Here is a 20,005-nt window from a genome sequence, read left to right on the forward strand (position 1 = left end):
TTCAATATGAAAAAATAAAAGAAATTGAATACAATACAAAAGTAATTACTGCGACCAAACGTTTAAATGAACTAAACTGCGTTCAAAACAGAATAAAATAAGTTTATTCTGATAAAGAAAATACAAGAAAACAAAAGAATCGGGAATTATTGTAAAATAAACTAATACAAAATAATAACAGAAAAATCAATACATTACTTGATTAGTAAATTTTTCAACTCAAAAATTATTGTATAGTGTACCTTCATATACATAATTTACTGAATTTAGTCAATGGGTTCTGTTTAGAAGATTAACTATCCGATAAGTGTTGGAACAAGAAAATTTCGTGGTTTCTTTAATATTGGACAACGACCAAAAAAGTGTAAAAGTGTGTGTGTTCTTCATTTTCTTTCTTTTTACTTAATGAGGTTATGATTCCCAAAACGTAAGCTTCATCATTCAGTTGATAGATACTTTCTCATTCTCATTTATTTTTAATATTATACCCATATCATCAGTATTTATCCCAAATTCATGCAGTCACATCCAGTCTTATTGTTAGTTGCCTATATATGTTATCATACTGTCTTTATTTTCTGTTCCTTTTGATAAAAAGGACCTGCATTTTGGCAGTTCATCATCTGCAGTGGCGGGTTTGTAACAATGGGAAACCAGTCAAAATAAGGTTTGTCATGTACAAATTTTTGTAAAGACTGAAACAGTGAGCGAAAGATTTATCACTGATGACTGATGGCGCGCATGATCGCCTTAAGCATCCTCTGCATGCATTTGGATGATAGGACCAGGGAAGCGTACAGCGTGCGAGGATGACAAGACTATGCATACCTAGTCCCCCTCGAGATGCGTTAAGAGAGTTGTTGGCGTGAGAGCTGACCTCGGATGGCGGTGCTGCATCAGAGGAACACGAGGGTACGAGATCCTGTCTCGTATATTTATACATATGAACGGAGGAAGGTGCATAACCATCTGAACTGCGGGGCAGCGAAGTTTCGTTCCAAGTTCAAGCCCAGCTGCATGGGTAAGGACTCGCAGTGGCTTAGTGGTGAGACCCCTAGCGGGTACCTAGATAAAAGGTTGTGTTTCATCTTTGGCAGTGAACCAGGACCATTGCGTATGACCTCCGAGTAACCTCCCGACCTCGCGGGAGCCGGAGTGATCGGACTGCCGAATCGTACAGCCTACGAGGAGGCTAAGACTGCGCTGACGGAATGGTCCAGTTCCTCGAATGCCGCCGGTGGACGGGGGCGGATGTATTTTGATGGTACCCGTTTGGGCTTCCTTTACCGAAGGCATGGTCTCCTCTAGGGGAAGGTTAGAGATTCCACCTAAATCGAAACCGCGGCCGGAGCGGATTCGGAGGTTTCGATGCATGCGGAGGCCCTATACCCAGGGAAATAGAGTTGTCTTCTCTATCTAGGCAGTGATAAGAGACTTGGTCGATCCATTTCGACCCCTTTTGGGTATCCCTTTACGGCGGCACAAGGTTGAGTGCACAATGTTAACCCACCCCCGTGGAAGGGGCAAGCGGGAGAAGTCAGGTCGGCATTACTGCAGGATGTGTGGGCTTCTACACCGAACCTCACGGTTAAGAAGATTTGCCGTGCGCGGAGGTGAGTCCCTCGTATAGTGAGAATCTAAACGTGTGATAAGGCCTATGTGCCAGGTGCGCACGCTAAAGAACCTCAGTGTTAAAAGACATTGCAACCCCAGTGGGAAACATACCACTGACGACAGGCTGACAAGCCAAAACGGCGAGGAAAACTGACCCAAATGGTCGTAAACGATCAACCCCATGTACATAATTATGCACAACTCAAGAAGAATTCTCACAATAAAAAATAATTGTGTGATTCGAATACACAAAATATTAAAACAAAACCAAACTCAATAACTATAGTTGAATGATAATAATTAAAATATATGTAATTTGTAAACTACACTTTTTACAAATGGAGAAAGGTCAATTTCATTTTCAATCCTTTTGTCTAACTAAAACTAGCTGATCGTTATTTTGGGTTTTATTACAGCTAATGGAAAATCTGTTGTGTACAATGCTAATTGTAGTATCCATCAGTAAGTTTTCTTATCGTCAACTGTTACCTGGCAAATTTCGATCGACTAATCCGTACACCGAAGCGGGTGTAAGTGCTGTGTTCAATATTTGTGTGACAAGCTCCCCTTTTTATCAGCCTATTCTATTCCAATTCAGAGAAATGACATTTTTTGTTCATATAATTACAACCATTATGCAAAACTGACGTTAGCATCAGGGTTATGTGTAATATAGAGTACTAAAGTTGACTATGCAAATTCAATATGTAAATTCGATGAGTCGTAATGGTTGTAACAACAGAACGATCCACCACTTTATTATTTTCCTAGCTTATACTTCTAGAATATCGATTTTCACGTTTCTGTACACAAAAGCCCTTTAGAAAAATTAACCTGGTTCTTTTTTCCTAAAGTCCATCTCGGAATGGTGGCGAAGTCGGCTAAACTCGGCAGTTTGTATGGTGAACGACTGTTTCGGACCAAAGTGAATGGGCCATCGTGCGAGTCACCTCCGGAAGACCAGGAGCTCTTTATAAGGAAACGGTTCACTTTGAACGGGATATGTTATGGCTTCATTTATTTAAAGGAGCCGGTGGTGCAAAAACGTATAAGGGCGGAAATAGGCCGTCCTTCCTCCATTTATTTGTTTTTCCCCTAGGTCCATTTTATTTTACGTGTTCAAACCAGACGCCGGCCGATGCGACCGTCCTGGATTATTTACAAGGGAAAAAGGGTGAATATTTGCATTAACGATAAGGCTTAAAATAAAATTCAATTTAGTTCCAGGAAGAGGTTGACAAAACATTGTTTTGGAAATAACAGATTTATCTGTAATAAAGTTTGAAACAGAACATGTCACATACAAAACAATAAAAACATTTTAACTGATATTAGAAAAAAATAATTCAAGCATGTTGACGTCCTATTTTTCATTATTCCCAAAGAAAAACAGATGAACTAATAAATTTTTTAATGCATTCCTTTATAATAGAAAAATTAATTAGTTAATAAACTGGCGTTTTTAGACGTAACAATGATAAGAAAACCAAATTGAAAATTAAAAACTTACTAGCTATAGCTAACTAAGGAAACTAGTAGCTCATTTTTAACCTTATAAACTGAGCGTTCTTTCTTTTTAGCAATAAAAATAAAAGAAGCAGAAGAATAAAAAAAGCACAATAACTACTCATGAATATTCGGTTAACCAAAATTGCACCAAATCAACATTGTAATTCAAAAAAATAACATATTTTTCCCGAACCCCTGAACTGAATGGTGTCCTGTTTATTGAACACACATTCTACGTATATGCTTAAAATAATTAAGGTTTAATGTAATAAGAATATATAAACATATCAAAACAGGCCAGCTAATTAAACTTATTTTCAAAGTTCAGAAATCAAATAAACTGTATATAGTATATAACCGGTCTGTCAAAACGTAGTATGAATAACAACCACATTTTTAACACTTCTTATCACTTTAATACAAGAATTAAAATACAAAACGAGATAGCAAGTAACTATTGAAACTTAGCACATGCAACGTCCTATGTAAATCAAACACATACACCATGTTTCTAAACAACCTAGTGATAACTAAAATATTCGTCATCGTCGTTAAAATAATTATTCTATTCTTATTTATCTAGTTGTGTCTTTTGGGGTTTATGAAGTCCTTACTGGCCAATCAACTCTCTCGCGTTACCTAATCGTCGTTCTAGTTTTAACACCCTTTCTCTTAATTTTTAAATATCATCTACTTATCCTTGCATTATTTTTCTTTTGCTATTCTATTTGCTGTGGAACCCACGTTCCGAAGAACCACTGGAAACACGGATAAATTTTTTCTCTGTTATATTGTGCCAATATGGTTTTATGTACTCTATATGTCCATATATCACTTTCTTTTTTTCTGACTACTCTCTCTCTCTCTCTCTCTCTCTCTCTCTCTCTCTCTCTCTCTCTCTCTCTCTGTATGTCTGTCTGTCTTTTTATTTGCAATATTTTCATTTAGATTGCAATGTAAATATATTATTGGGTTGTCCGGAAAATAATGCAGGATTTTGGTATTAAACAAAAAAAAAGAAACTAGTTACTTTAAAGCAATAACTTATTAATTCCGTCTGAGTAGAATTCAGAATTTTTAGAATTGATAAAGTCAATAAATGCATTTTCCAGTTCCGTTTGATTTTTGAATATTATGTGTTCTAAGTAGTGGTCCAGGTGTCTAAAAAAATGGTAGTCAGTAGGCGAGAGGTCCGGAGAGTAGGGTGGGTGAGGCAAAGTTTCATAGCCAAGCTCCAATAATTTTTGTGACGTTACACGTGACACATGTGGTCGAGCGTTGTCATGCAACAAAATGGGCCCTTTCCGATTGACCAAAGAGGGCTTCATTACTGCCAATTTCTGATGCATGGTATTAATTTGGTTACAGTATGATTCAGCATTGATGGTTTCGCCAGGATTTAAGAAGCTGTAGTGTATTAAACCAAATGAAGCCCACCATACCGTAACCATTACCTTTTTTTGATGAGTTGGGGGCTTTGGAAAATGTATTGGAGCTTCTCCTTTGTCGAGCCACTGTCCAGAACGTCTAGTGTTATCGTAGAGAATCCACTTTTCGTCACATGTAACAATTCTGGCCAGAAATGGGTCATTTTTGTTTCGACAAAGAAGTGATGCACAAACATCAAAGCGCTGATTTTTTTGGCGATCGTTTAATGAGTGTGGAACCCAATTTTCGAGTTTTTTCACTTTTCCAATCGCCTTGAGGTGGTCAGCGACGGTCGTTTTACTGACTTTGAGTTGCTCTGCACCCACCACTGATCGCAGAACATCATCATTAAGAGAGGAAGGCCTTCCACGACCTTCTTCATCTTCAAGGCTGAAATCTCCCTCCCGAAATTTTTTAAACCACCTTTGCACAGTGCACTCATTAACACAACCCTCGCCCCAGACTTGGTTAATGTTTCTAGCCGTTTGGGCTCCGCTTCGGCCGAGTTTAAACTCGTAAAAGAAAATCGTACGAAATTCTCGCTTTGACATTATAAGGATGACTGAATTATTTCCAAGTAGCGGAGTGCTACAGAGGTAAACAAACAATATCATTTGGAAGAGGATTAATAAGTGTTGACATTCATACAAATGAGTAATCCTGTAAACGTAAACAGAATATTTTATATAGATTTTTTTTAATGAAAACTTAAAATCCTGCATTATTTTCCGGACAACCCAATAAAAGCTATCGAACCTTATAAACAAAAAACTTTTATAAAACTATATTTTTCAAGCAAACTAGGTCTTATTATTTTGTTTATTATTTATTTATTTTTATTTTTTTGTGCAAAACGAATGTGAAATTTCGTTTTATACACAGCAAATTTTAGTGTTTAAAAATCAATAAATTTAAATTCAAACGAAAATAGTTTCTAGAGGTGCTACAACGAAATTTCATATTAGTTTCACGATGAAAAAAAATTATGACCTTGTTTATTATTTGAAAAATATTTCCTTTGTAGAATTTGTTTGGTAATTGATAACACTTTAACTTTAATAGCTTTTACTATATTTTTTATTGCAATCTACATAAAAAATGTTATGTTCACATACTTGATTTGAGCAAACAGAAAGGCGAAATAAAAACATTTTTCAAAAAAAAATTTTTTGTGCGAAATCAGGGTACTCATAAGAAGTGGCGTGTAAGTCTCCGACATTTTGGAGTGTAGAATCACAAAAAACAAAAATTAACCTAAATCCGTGACTCACCAACCTGAACGTCCCCATGTTATGTATATGTATACAATATTAAGATTGTCTGCAATAAATTATATAAACCCCAGGTTCCTCCAGGAATCGGAATAGAGGACCCAAAGAGTCGCTGACGTGAGAAGAATTCTCATATATCGATTTACGCTATTGTAAACTATCTATCTCATTCCTTGTAAGAAAGGTCAATATGACCTAAATCTGCGAGTATCATAAATAAAGAGTTTAAATTCAATTCTATCTCTCTCTCTATATATTTTTTTTTCTCTCTCTCCTTATATATTTTTTTAAATAATAAATTTAAAATATTTACTTAGTCAACATCACATCATGTACGTTTTGATTACATTTTCTCTTTTTCATTATATACTTTTACATTAGCTTCTAAAACGTTAATAATCATTTTATTAGAGTTTTATTTCATTTTTAAATCGTAAAATTATGTTCCAATTCTAGAAATTTTTAAGAATCTTATGAAAAAATGTATACATCTAATTTTGCTTATATAACTTGTATTATATTTACTGATTTATTGTTAACAGTACTTAGCTAAAGTCGATTTAAGTTTAACTTACTCTCACTTTATTCATTTACTTCATTGTTGGTTTTACAATAATTTTTTATTTCTATTTTATGTCTGATGCGACTTTAAACAAATATTATAAATGCAATTACACGTTAAATGTTAAAAAGCTCATGGAGGCCTAACTTTTCGTGAATTTTAATAAATAAATATTTAATCAATCTCCCTATATTCGTGTCACTAGAAATTTATGTTCGTAAACTACTGTCCTTACACCCCCAACCGTTTAAACAGTGTTTCCTTTATATTTTTTGAAATTTCCTATAATTGATAACCGGTCTTTGAAATAAAAATTTCAATAGCGCAATATAACGAATGAAAAGAAATTATTCATTTCAAAATCTACGCCTAAAAGTTTTACGCAATGAATGAAATGTTAAATTACTAAAATATTCTTTGCTCTTTCTTAAAAATAATTCTCATTTACCCGAATCGCGTAAAATGGTTTCGATTTCAATACGTAATAATGAAAAGAAAGCGTTCTGAAGCCGCCTCTCGAAAATTGCGTGTTTGTTTTCTAATGGAAAAAATACTAGTTTTAGGCCCTTCAGCTGAATAATTAAAGGAGTAAGGAACGGGAGAGCAGAGGATAACGCAATTAGGATTAATCAAGTTTATATTCGGGGCGTGAAAGTGGGCATTTTCAATCATCATGTTCTCTGCGTCAAGGGCCTCTCCCAGCCGACTTTCGTCTAACCACTTCACTTATATATGAATTCTGATAGTTTTGATTATGTTTCAGCGTGGTATATTATAATAATAAATATTAAAAAAAAAAGAAAGAAATATGAAATAACGTAACGGTAAAAATATAAGGAAAAGGAAGGAACAATAAGGGAACTTACCCTTCTAGCTCTAGACAGGCGTTGAGGGACTGTAGGACTTCGGGCCTGAATCCCATTGCCCCCTTTGTTGCTTCGAAGTGCGGTATACCGAGGAGGGTGGTCAACAGAGAGAGAGAGAGAGAGAGAGAGAGAGAGAGAGAGAGAGAGAGAGAGAGAGAGAGAGAGAGAGAGAAATATAAAGAGAGAGAAAGAGGTAGGTAGAGAAACGAGAGAATAGCTCACATAGCGCCACGTCACAGCAACAGCCTCAAGAGGACGAATACGAAATTCTTCCTGTCCTGGCGGAAGCAAAAGTAAAAACAATTAGGAAGTTGCTGAACAAAGTTCATATGAAATTCTTAACTCCTGAAAGATGCCCCCAGCAACATCTCTGGGCATTAACTGATGGTTTTTCTTTTTGAACCTAGAGCGACGTTAAATTTGCGCTAAACAAGTCAGTTATAGGACTTAATTACATGTCAGTACTGTACAGTTGTCTATGATATGTCATAACTTTAATATTGTCTGTATATTCAATTTTGTTTCATAAAACGAATGTCAGCTATGAATAATAAACAATAATGAGGTCAATCAATAAAATTATTATAAATGAACGTTAAAATCATAAACGCAAGATTCTGAGAACAAGGGAAATGAAAGGGCCGTCTGCTTTGCTAAAAAGGTATATTGCCTTCTCCACCCCCACCTGCGATTCTTCATTCTTAGAGCTTTGCAAAGCAAATAATTAAAGACCGGGGAAGAAACGAATTCCTCAGAGAATTGGAATTTATTACCTTCCAGGCAGGCAATTGAAAGATTTATTACTACGATCAACCTGAAGCATGCTGCGGGGTTTATAGTCAATGTTTCCTGATTAAATCATAAGGAATCAAAACGGGCATAGGCTGAAAGATATGTCACCTATACGCGTTGCCTTTAAAACATGGTTTGAACGAAAAATAACACTGGGTTTACCTCATCAATTACTGAACTACATTGATAAAGGTTTTTTTTTTTTTTTTTATATATATATATATATTTATTTTATTTATTCCTATCTGTACATAACATACATTGAGCAAATAGTTAGTTATAAACTAGTCCGACAGACCTGTCAGACCAAAAGGCAGTGAGGAGAGAAACCAACTTTTATTTAATTGGGGGGGGGGGGGAGTAAAAGTTAATTTGGTGGGTTAGATAGAAGGTCACGAGGCCATCGTCGTTTTAAACGGCGTGGAGGATTGTAAGGGTGAGATGTTGAGGAAAGAGTTAGGGCTAAAGGGTTAGGATGGAGGGAGAGTTTAGAGTGAAAAGTGAAGAAGCGTGTATGGATAAGATCTTTCACGAAAGGGATTTTAAGATCTTTGTGGATCGTTTGATTTGTGACGTAGAAGGGAGCATTGAGGATACGGCGGAGAACTTTAGATTGAAAAGACTGAATTCGTTGGATATTGGATGATTTGGCCGAGCCCCACAGCTCGACTCCGTAGGTCCAAATAGGTCTGATGAGTGTTTTGTAAGCGGTTAGTTTGTTATGTATGCTTAGTTTTGATTTTGGTCCAAGAAGGTGTCTGAGTAGTCCATATCTTTTGTTAAGTTCTTGCCGTTTTAATCGTGTATGTGGGTTCCAAGTAAGTCTACTATCTAAGTAAAGCCCAAGGTAGCGGACTTGGTTCGATGGTGGTATTATTTTGTTGTAAATGTGCACTGGTGGACAGGTTTGTCGTTTGAGCGTAAATGTAACGTGTTGGCTTTTTTGTTCGTTTAACCTGATCCGCCACAGATTGCACCAGTTGGTAATAAGGTTCAGGTGTTGTTGGAGTGCTTCTGTTGCTAGGATAGGATTGGAGTGTGTTGATAAGATTGCGGTGTCGTCCGCGTAGGCTGTGATTTGTGTGTTCGGATGAATGGGTATGTCAGCAGTGTAGATGGTGTAGAGGATTGGGCCTAGGATACTTCCTTGTGGAACGCCAGCTTTGATTGGTGTGATAGGTGAAAACTCGGTGCCGATTCTTACTTTAAACCATCGATCTGAGAGGAAGGATTTCACGATAAGGTAGTAGGTCTGAGGGAGGATACCTTTTAACTTATAGAGGAGCCCGGGGTGCCATACTCGGTCAAACGCTTCCGTGACGTCCAGAAATACGGCTGAGTATTGTTTGTTTTCTAGAGCCGAAGATATCGTGTCGACTACTCTGAAGCACTGCTGAACAGTAGAATGGAGAGGTCGAAACCCAAATTGATGGTTCGGAATTACGTTTTCAGAGTCAAATATAGGAATAAATCTTTTAAGGAGGATACGTTCAAAAATTTTGGATAAAATAGGAAGGAGGCTTATTGGTCTATAAGAGGATGGGGCACTGGGGGATTTGTGTGGTTTTGGTATTGGAGTTACTAAAGAAAGTTTCCACTGGATAGGGAAATAGGTTGTGCGAAATATTGCATTGTTTTTAAACCATAAATCATGTGTTTCTATTATTATTTATAAAGATATGAAAATCGCTAACGGTAATGTACTGAGTTTTAGTTAGTTTAAAACTTACCTTAATTTTCTCCGGCCTGTCTTGTCCTGACGGCAACTGGAAAAAAATTGAACCAAGTTAGCTTTTACAGATCAAAACACTGAAATAATGATTCATTTTATGAATGTTTTCTGACACTAAGCCCATCAATGCCGGCGTTACCCGAGTGCCCAAGGAACTATCCTAGGACTTCCTAGGACCCCAATCCCCTCCTCACATTCTGACCACATCCTTGGAGTAAATCCAACCCAGGACTCACCTCATTACCGACCGGTGCACTTGTAGGCGTTTCAAGCTAAATGACAAAAGCACCAAAGCCCCTATCTCGAGTTCTACCGGGACAGGAGACTTACATGGAATATCACATAAAGCAAAAAAGACAAGATCTAAACCGAAGGACGGACAGCTCAGTCGCCTACTTGGTTCCAAATCCACAACGAGTACACAACGAACTAACAATCAACATACAAGACCGATTTGTACTTAAGGAGCTGTGGGGTTCGGCCAAACTATCCAACATACAAAGAATCCAATCCATTCAATCAAAAATCCTCAACGCTACCTTCTGTGTCATTAATCAAACCAACAAAGACCTAGACATGTCATTCGTGACGGACATGATCCAAACACGATTCCACAATTTCCACACTATGCTCCCCTTCCATTAGTTCAAGCCCTCTCTTCCAAGTCCCACCCTTGCCATCCTCTACGCCGCGTAAAAGGACGGTGGCCTGGTGACCTAAGACAACCCTAAATCTCAAACATTGAGAGAGTTCCAGTAATGGCCGGTTTCTTTCCCAGATCCTCATCCCAGCAGTCTGATAGGTTCCTGCCAGATCTTTTATTGATATTTAACATCAAATTGTTAACTGAGTAAATTTTGGTACAAAAAAAAACCCAACAACAATAATAATAAAAATGTATGAAAAAAACAAAATTAAAGGTTAGAGAATACAAAACTTGATATGGCTTTTGTTATACAGCAAGCTACCCCGTTTTTCTTTTTTGACAGTTGAGCAGATAATATTGCAGGAACTAATTATTGTTTTATTTCCACCCATAATCGTGTTATTACCTTAAAAAATCAAAAGAACCAGTGTTAGATGCAAGCTTAAACAAAGTAAAGTAATAAGAAAAATCTGATACGGTGAGTGAGAGGGTGTGCCATTGATAATTTGATAAGTTTGGAGACGACTTCTCTGTAAACTCAAAGCGTATCGTCAAGCAGGTGACTTTAAACCATAGGGAAATGCAATTTAGAAAACATTTCTCCGTCTCGACACTCGGAGCTGATTAATAAGAAAGGGACGATTTATGTTGTTGCGCGTTACTGTTTCTGATTTGCTTGATGCTTCTTAGACATAACGATCATTTCTCAGAAAACTAATGAAGAAGGATGAAAAGTGGATTCAGCATGTTAATACCGTTCGGCATGGATCGTGGTGAATGGCAAATGAACCGCCATTAATCGTGACCGAGGGCGGATTTCGCCCAAAGAAGATCAACCATTTGGTCGGATTATAAGAGATTTCTTTACTATCTACTGCTTCCTAAGAAAGAAAAACGCTAAATTTTATCGAAGTATGCCACGAGCCTTCATATATTTTTTGTTAACTCAATTATTTTCAGCTTAATCTTGAGTTAAACAAAAAAATTTAATATAACACTTTATTGTAAAAATTAAATTTGACAAAAAATTAGGAAAATAATAGTGTATATGTAGCAGAATAGGAAAGAGTGAATGTATCAAAAATCAAAACAACCAATATAAGTGCATATATAATGGAAATAAATGTTTTTATTTTATGTTTAATAAAAATATTTATTTCCAGTATATATGCACTTATATTGGTTGTATATTTTGATTTTTGATACTTTCACTCTTTCCTATTCTGCTATATATAAACTATTATTATTTTCCTAATGCTTTGTCAAATTTAATTTTTACAATAAAGTGTTATATTAAATTTGTTTGTTTAAATCAAGATCAAGCTGAAAAAAATTGAGTTAAATATTTTTATTAAACATAAAATAAAACCATTTTCTTTATCGTGCCAACGTTTCTATCTTTATTGAGATTATCTTCAGGGCCTGAGATTTACAAACATTGGATTTGTAAATCTCAGGCCCTGAAGATGATCTCAATGAAGATCGAAACGTTGGCACGATAAAGAAAATGTTTTTCTGAAACCTACATCGCACCAGACCGCATCCACAATTTCTGAATAATCACCGGCTAACGGTCACTAATCACCACACATAAAATAAAAACAAATTAACACAATTTTTTAACGTCGCAGAGCTCATCTGTAAGCATTGTATATTCTTATGAGACATTTTGTGAGAAGAATGGATCTGATTGTTGTTACCAACTAATAAATGTTTATATTTATGTCAGTACGATGTTCTTGGGTTGATGCTCTCCTTGGGTTCGATATCACGCTTTTGAACCTTGCAAAAGAGATTACACTAAGAAAAGTTCTAAAAAATGAAAAAGTGAGTAGGAATGCTTATAAAATTAAAAATATTGCAACTTTGGTGAAATTCCCGAAAATGGTGATGGAAAAATCATTACACGAGCCCCAGTTGAGTATTTCCAAAAAAAACCCGCAAGTTTTGCCATTTCTTATTTTTTGAGCGGCTACTGTTAATTCGCAAGAATGGAAAATTTAATGTGGCTTGCGAAATAAAGGCCACATTTGTATTTTAATGACGCTAAAATGTGAGGTGATTAGTGACCGTTAGTCAAGGATTATTCAGAAATCGTGAGATGCGGTCTTCTCACGTATTTCAGAATAATCATTGACTAACTGTCACTAATCACCACACATAAAAAAAAGAAATTAACACAATTTTTTTAACGTCGCAGAGCTCATCTGTAAACATTGTATATTCTTGTAACTGGTTATAACCTGGAAATAAATAAAGCGATCGGTGAAAAGTTGGCATTCGGCGTGTAGGGAATTTAAGAACTACCACCCTTTATTTCATACTTTCGATCAGCAAGTGAGGAAGTCCAATCACTACTACATATCGCATTATTAACTAATTTTTTATTTTTACTATTTTTAAAATATTTTACTATTATTAAAATATTTATATTTAAAAATAAATTATTGCATTTTTTTTAATGTCTATTACTGAACGCCGCACAGAACATGGTGGGAGCACAAGTCTCAAAGAACTTTTGAAAGTGCTTGCAGCGGAACTAGAAATTGATTGAATACCTGAAACGCATAAAACGTGATCGCAATTGAAGTCCCTTTCACGGGTCATCATTTCTCATTAAGTGAGTGTATTTATTATCGTGAGTGTTTTGAGTATGAGTAGATTTATGACGGATATAGAGTACACAACAGGCCCTGTTTTGTGCAGCACTAAATTAGGTAGGTTATTACATTTATAGAATGATTGGGCGAGATACCGGTGTAATATGAAATACCCCAATGACTCGATAACTTTTTAACTGTATATACTGTGGTTGTATGATGGTATTTATTAGCGTGAATGAGGACGGGATCTCAGGGAATGTTGTATACCCTGAGTACCACCTAACTTTGATTAGCTATACGTTAGCATGCTATAAATATGTTGCTTAAGCCTTACCGCGGAGGGGGCTAAATATAATTTAAAAAAACATCGTCCCACAATATCCATTGGAAGGACAAAAATTTATCACAGCGATATTTTTCCTCACTCTGTCATTTAAATATTCGTTTTACATTTTCATCTTAACACATATTTAATTGGGAACATTAGATGTTTTTCTATTGTCACTACATGGAGGCAATTTTAGATAACCTTGAACTTTATTTGGCCATCACAGCTTTTCCATTTTTCCACATTTTTCTGTTATATGAAATTATTTGAGTGAGAGATTAAAACGGTAGGCATTTTATGAAGATTTTAATCTATAAACAAAATTGAACAACAAAACAAAAGTAAAATATTGACATTTTCAGGAAAGGTGAAGGGTTGTGCAGAAACGTTCTAATTGATTATTCAAAAAGAGCAAGGTACACAGAATTAACCTTAAACAAAAACAATAAATTGACATATTTCGTTTAACAAAGCCTTCAATTCGGAACCAAAAAATCATATAATCTGAAACAGAATAACTTAATCAATCGGGGCCTCCCCCTGGAAATGCACCTATCAGCAATTCCACGTTTCGACGATAATTAAAGATGCCCTTTTTGTTAAAGATAAACTTCCTTAATTTCCCAGAAGGCGTTGAGTGGTTAGAAACTCGTAAAGAAACAGGGGAGGAACTTAATTATGTCCTCCCTTTGATAATTTATGGGAGGTTGCAATTAACTCTTACACGTTACAACACGTGCAGGTGAGAGGGTAAGATAATGCAATGACAGCAGAACTTGAGAGCTGTCAGCAAATCTGTCTGTCTGACTATCTTTCTTATTCTCTCTCTTTCTCTCCATATATTTTCTCATCCTTTCAATTATGTGTGTACGATATTTTTATTTACTTGAAAAGTAGAGAAAGAAAACTGTGTTTTGGAATGCCTGAACTATATAAATAAAATGGTATGAATAGATATTCTACTTCTTTTATTTCAAAAGTCTCGGTTTGTATCAATTTAAGATTAGATAGAGAAAAGCGTTGCCCCTATAAATACTCAATATCATATCAGCTTCTCTTTTTAGGTGGGTCTTGAAAAGTTTTAAAAACACTTTTATGAGATCCATCGAAAAGTTGCCGCGACTTCGGCTCGGGGGGCCGGTTTAGAAACTGAGGGAAGTCTTCGTCCAGGGGGTTGAGTGATAAGGGGAGAGATATCCGAGTTGGAAAGAAGAGAATTCGTGATATTATATGGAGGGACTTAGGGTGAGGGGTGTATTCTCAGTCGCGATTCGCCTTCCCGTCCTCCACCATAAAACTTAATTAAGTTACAAGTCCAACTTTGCCACCAAATCTCGGAAGGCCGTGGAATTTCGGCAGGTCGCGATGGGTTATTCAATTCAATTTATTGTTCCTATCAGCCGACTCGTACGAGCCTGTCTCGTTTTCAAATGGATCTTGGTAATACATTTACTAACTTTTCGGCAAGTATGTTTCAAACAGTTAACCCAAAGTTGATTAAATAACGAATTAAGAAAAAGTTAATTCGTGATATTAATGATACATCGTTTTCTTTTAATATATCATGTCCGTTTTTTGACAGTTTTTTATAACAATATTTGTAGGCCGGGTATAGAAAAGGTACTACCACCTATCAGAAAATATGATGAAGATGTTAAGAAAGATTTAGCCGTTTTTATTTCATTAATAAAATTCACGTTGTAAGCTTTTATGCACTATTTCGTTGATAATAATGTGTGGTGATTAGTGACTGTTAGTCGAAGATTATTCAGAAATCGTGATATGCAGTGTAGTGTGACGTAGGTTTCAGAAAAACATTTTCTTTATCATGCCAACGTTTCGATCTTTATTGAGATCATCTTCAGGGCCTGGGATTTACAAACATTGTTTATATTTAACAAATATATGTAGGATGTGGAAAAATTGAATTTATACAATGCAAAAAATATATTTTTTATATTCAATCAAAGTATTTCTACTAACTCAAAGTGTGTGTAAGCAGAAATAAATTCACTTTTTTCCACATCCTACAAGTATTTGTTAAATTTAAACAATGTTTGAAATCTCAGGCCCTGAAGATGATCTCAATAAAGATCGAAACATTGGCACGATAAAGAAAATGTTTTTCTGAAACCTACATCACACCAGACCGCATCTCACGATTTCTGAAAAATCGGTGATCATAATTTTTTTTTGTTTATTCAGCAGTTTTTTAATTTCTTCTTATTTTGAATCACCTATATTAAGGAATAAGAAGCAATGAAATCAATAAGATACTTACATCGCATTGGGTCATGAACAACATTAATACATCATTAAACATAATAATCTTAAAATGTATATTTTTATCGTTATATCAATGACAACATTCTTATGTTAATGTAAGCCATAAACGAGAACAGAAATGCATGAATTTTAATAAAAAATATTAACGGGAAAAAAATTATATTATTTAGACCGGCGGCTCTGAGACGTGGGGACAATCATTAATGGTAGAACAAGGCACATCCAGGACTTGAGCTATAAAAGTCCGTTGGCCAAAGTATCTGCCAGGGCGAGATCTTCTCGACTTAAAACCATGCTATTTTAGAAAAAAAATTAAACTTCTTATTCATATTCATCGTTTCATTAAAGAAAACAATTTAAAAAAACCAATTAACTCACTCGACAAGTTGGCTCTGGAAAGGATGAAATTGACCTGATTGTATTATTTTTAATATAAAGAGTTTAAAAAGATTAGTAACACAAAGGTAAACAACAAGTTAATCGTATTGTGTTATGTTGTAAATCAAGTATTAATCGTTAAAAATAATCATTAATCGTTGTACCTAGTTACGAAGTTCCATAATATATTATGAAAATACATATAAATACAAGTGTCCGGTTTTTGTCTTTCAGTGTATGTAAAATTTACGAATGTACTATAACTCTCAGTACTAGCTATCACTATAAAGTAAGCAACTACTAAAGTACTACTTTACAAGTAAGTATTCGAATCTCAATAACGATCAACAAGTTAGGATAAAATATAATTTTTGTCCATAATTTGTGACATATAGTGATATCAGGTCAAGCACTTTTTCAAATGCACAAGGCTTGAGTTTAAAGGCATATTTTGATGTATAGTCTAAGTCTAGGTCAGATCAGCAGATCGCTGTTCAGATATGTCAAGGTGAAAGGAATTTTTAAATGTATATAGTGTTTCTGTAGGCATTATGTTGTGTTTATGGTAATTTATTGGAATGAAAGTAATTTATTAGAGTGAAACGAAGAAGTTGTTAAACCCTGCGCCCAACACTATTGAGTACTCTGGGGGACTGTGTCTGACCTCTGGACAATCAAAGTAAGTTGTTAGCGAGAATGGAGTGGGTTCAACACCACACCATGGAATATAATATATAATATGATATATATAAGAATATATATTACAGTATATATTATAATATAGTACTCTGAGGGGGGGGGTGAATGTGACCAGATTTCGATGTCTGAAGTTAATCTCCCACATTGTATCGTTGACTTTGCGGCATGATGAATATTATTAGTTATTGCTCTTTTAACTGTAAATATTAACATATTTGTGTTTGTTTTTACGAGGGTTCGCAACGGCAGGGGTCATGGGTGTCGCGGTTTCTGAGAAAAAGCCCGTTGAATGGAGGGCCGTTGGATTCGAACCAAGGGTCACCTTACAGTGCTGAGGCGCTGAGCCGTGTCAACGCACCGTTGGGGTCTCCGACGCTCCAACTTCGTTGTTCCGATCAATCTTATCTACCAGGTCTCGACGTTTTATCTATTCAATTATGGCTATTTTTCAACTGTAATTGATGATTCATACATTTTATTATATAAAAATGTAAAAAGCTTGTATCGTTGAAGTGACTATTGTTTGAGGTTTGGGGCTTAAATATTCTTTCCTCCACTGCGACCAATATAGACATGTCGTGGAACGCCTATAAATTATAACAGTATCTTGGAAAGTGTACGTTTTCATATAAGCCTAAGCTCTTTCCTCGGTGCCTCCTCGCACACCTTTTTTGGTGTGAGATTTGCCTTGACGAAGAGGCTGAATCGTACCTAGCTAAGCTTCACCTTCTCTCATAGACACCTGCACGCACGTGCCCGCACACGCAATTTCAAATATAGATTGTACAAAACTTTGTTGGTGTAATAAATTAACGAATGTGGCAACGAGTTTTGGCAAATGTGCCAACACTTAGTATATAGTATATGCCTTGTATTCAAGTCACAAAAATATTTTTGTAATAATAATGTATAATTACTTACGTAATTATATTACTTATGTATAGTTGTGTAAAATTGTGATTAATAAGTTCAGAACGTGAGTCATTTAAATATTAATTATTCTTTCATTTAACTTCCACGCCAAGTTCAATGCCAAACAAATCAACCATTGGTAATATAATTATTATATTTAAAGATCATTTCACGCCAGTAGGAACGTACATATATCAATCAACGTCGGTTTGAAACTATGCTCTGGCATTTCCAATGTGAATCCCCTGAAACTTTGATTCCAGACATTCATTACGTCCATTCTCCCCCAAGGGCTTAAAGTGGCATTGTTCTTGTTGACTAATAGCTTTAACTCAGGAAGCAAAGAACTGTATTATTTACAAAAGACATTTTAAAATTAAATTAAATTTAGTTTATATAGATTTGACCAATACTGTAATAACAAAAAATACAGGGGGCGTCGGTGGCCGCAACGGTTTAGGCGTTGACACGGCGCTCATAACTGTAGGGTAAAGGTCCCGGGTTCGAATCCAGCGGCCCTGCATTCGAACCCGACATACTTACAAATGGGTTTTTTCAAAAACACCGGCACCCTGAGGGTTGATATGACCTCTGCTGTTGCGAACCCTCGTAAAAAAAATATTTTTTTTTTATTACATTTATTTGGTATTTACAACTGCAAGTGATGTATTAAGTAAATATGTTCGTATATGTTGAATTATCATATGAGGATCTTGTAGGAGAAGTCGCCCAGTGGTAACACTCCTTCACACTGATATCTTGTTCAGTCTTCACACAATGAGAAGGTCTCGGGGCCACTTTCGCTTCAATCGTCTTGGAGGATTTTCAGGTAAGGTTGGAAGTGATAAACTTCGTACGAGTAGATTACTGTGTGTAAAAAAATAAAAAATAAAAATAAATAAATAAATAAAAATAATAATAAAAAAATACATGCTACACATTACATCTAGATTCATTGGACATTTTTAATTATATTAAAAATTATATTAAATTAAAATTATATTAAAAAATTATTAAAAATTGATATGTACTACTTATATCATAGTTATAGTAAAAGAGAATTTTATTATTTTATTAAACGACCCATCTTCGTAGGAATTGTTTATAATTATCTCTTCTAACAACCCGTAGACTGAAATCCCCCTGATATTTTTATGACGTTTTTATTCTCTCCCTATTTAGTTGGACAATTAAATAATGATATTGGTTTCGTTTACTATATTTACAAATTAAAAGTGAATTTTAAATATCAACCATTCTTACGTGAAATGATAAACAATTTTGCATTTTATTTGGAGATAAAAATAAAATTAAGCTTGATTACCTTTAAAATTAAAGTTTTGTTGTGCTCTTACTTAAAATTACTTTCATTTTAAAGGTAATGAAGCTTACTTTTATTTTTTATCTATAAATAAAATACAAAATATTTGACCAATTCACGTAAGAATGGTTGATATTTAAAATCAACAATTATTGGGAAATCGTGAGATTCGGTCTGGTGTGATGTAGATTTCAGAAAAACATTTTCTTTATCGTGCCAACGTTTCGATCTTTATTGAGATCATCTTCAGGGCCTTGTGTTGTCTGCATTTCAGCAAAAATGTTCTCTGGTTGATAGCCGATGCGAGTTTCTTCTCATTGTTGGCGATATCCTTCGGAATACTTTTAGCTGCGTGTCTATATGTAGTTGAAATTTGTTCATAGAATCCCATGTTCTTCGATCTCGTGTAGAAATGTATGGTGATTAGTGACCGTTAATCGATAATTATTCAGAAATCGTGAGATGCGATCTGGTGTGATGTAGGTTTCAGAAAACATTTTCTTTATCGTGCCAACGTTTCGATCTTTATTGAGATCATCTTCAAGGCTTTGTGTTGTCTGCATTTCAGCAAAAAAGTGCTCTGGTTGATAGCCGAGACCACATCTCACGATTTCTGAATAATTATCGATTAACGGTCACTAATCACCACACATTTAAAATCAACTTTTAATTCGTTAATATAATAATAAGAAGAAAGAGAACATCTTCTAATTAACGTAATTTGAAATAAAAATCAAATAAACCGTTTTTTACTTTCATAAAATAAACTATGAAAACTATTAAAAAATAGTTTTACCACCCAATGAAAGAGTGCTTCACGTGGATTCTTTCTTACGAGGCGTACATTGGATAAAAATATTTCATTTATGTAGAGATGCGAGAAAACATGTTAAATATTTGTAGAGTTACAAATAATAAAAATAACAATTGTACGTACTACTGTTGACGTCTGCGGGATAATGCACGTCTGTTATGATAATTTCGGTTACATTTTGGTTCGTCTAGACTCTTTGCGTATGGCATTTCATCTTCACTAGTTTGTCGTGCGTTATTTTGTC

At 35.1% G+C, this 20,005-nt stretch overlaps 1 protein-coding gene across 1 annotated transcript in view; it reads right to left on the reverse strand.

The window, feature by feature from the left end:
• The window catches only part of LOC106667697, a 152,580-nt gene extending 132,575 nt beyond the window's left edge, over positions 1–20,005 (reverse strand). The window contains exons 1-2 of the mRNA XM_024230667.1: positions 19,885–20,005; positions 9,773–9,808 (exon numbers count right to left, since the gene is read on the reverse strand). The gene's annotated coding sequence lies outside the window, so the exon portion shown is untranslated. The remainder of the gene's footprint in view (positions 1–9,772; positions 9,809–19,884) is intronic.

The sequence above is a fragment of the Cimex lectularius genome, unplaced genomic scaffold (assembly GCF_000648675.2).
Source record: "Cimex lectularius strain Harlan isolate CLEC.00 unplaced genomic scaffold, Clec_2.1 scaffold70, whole genome shotgun sequence".
NCBI classification, from domain to species: Eukaryota; Metazoa; Arthropoda; class Insecta; order Hemiptera; family Cimicidae; genus Cimex; species Cimex lectularius.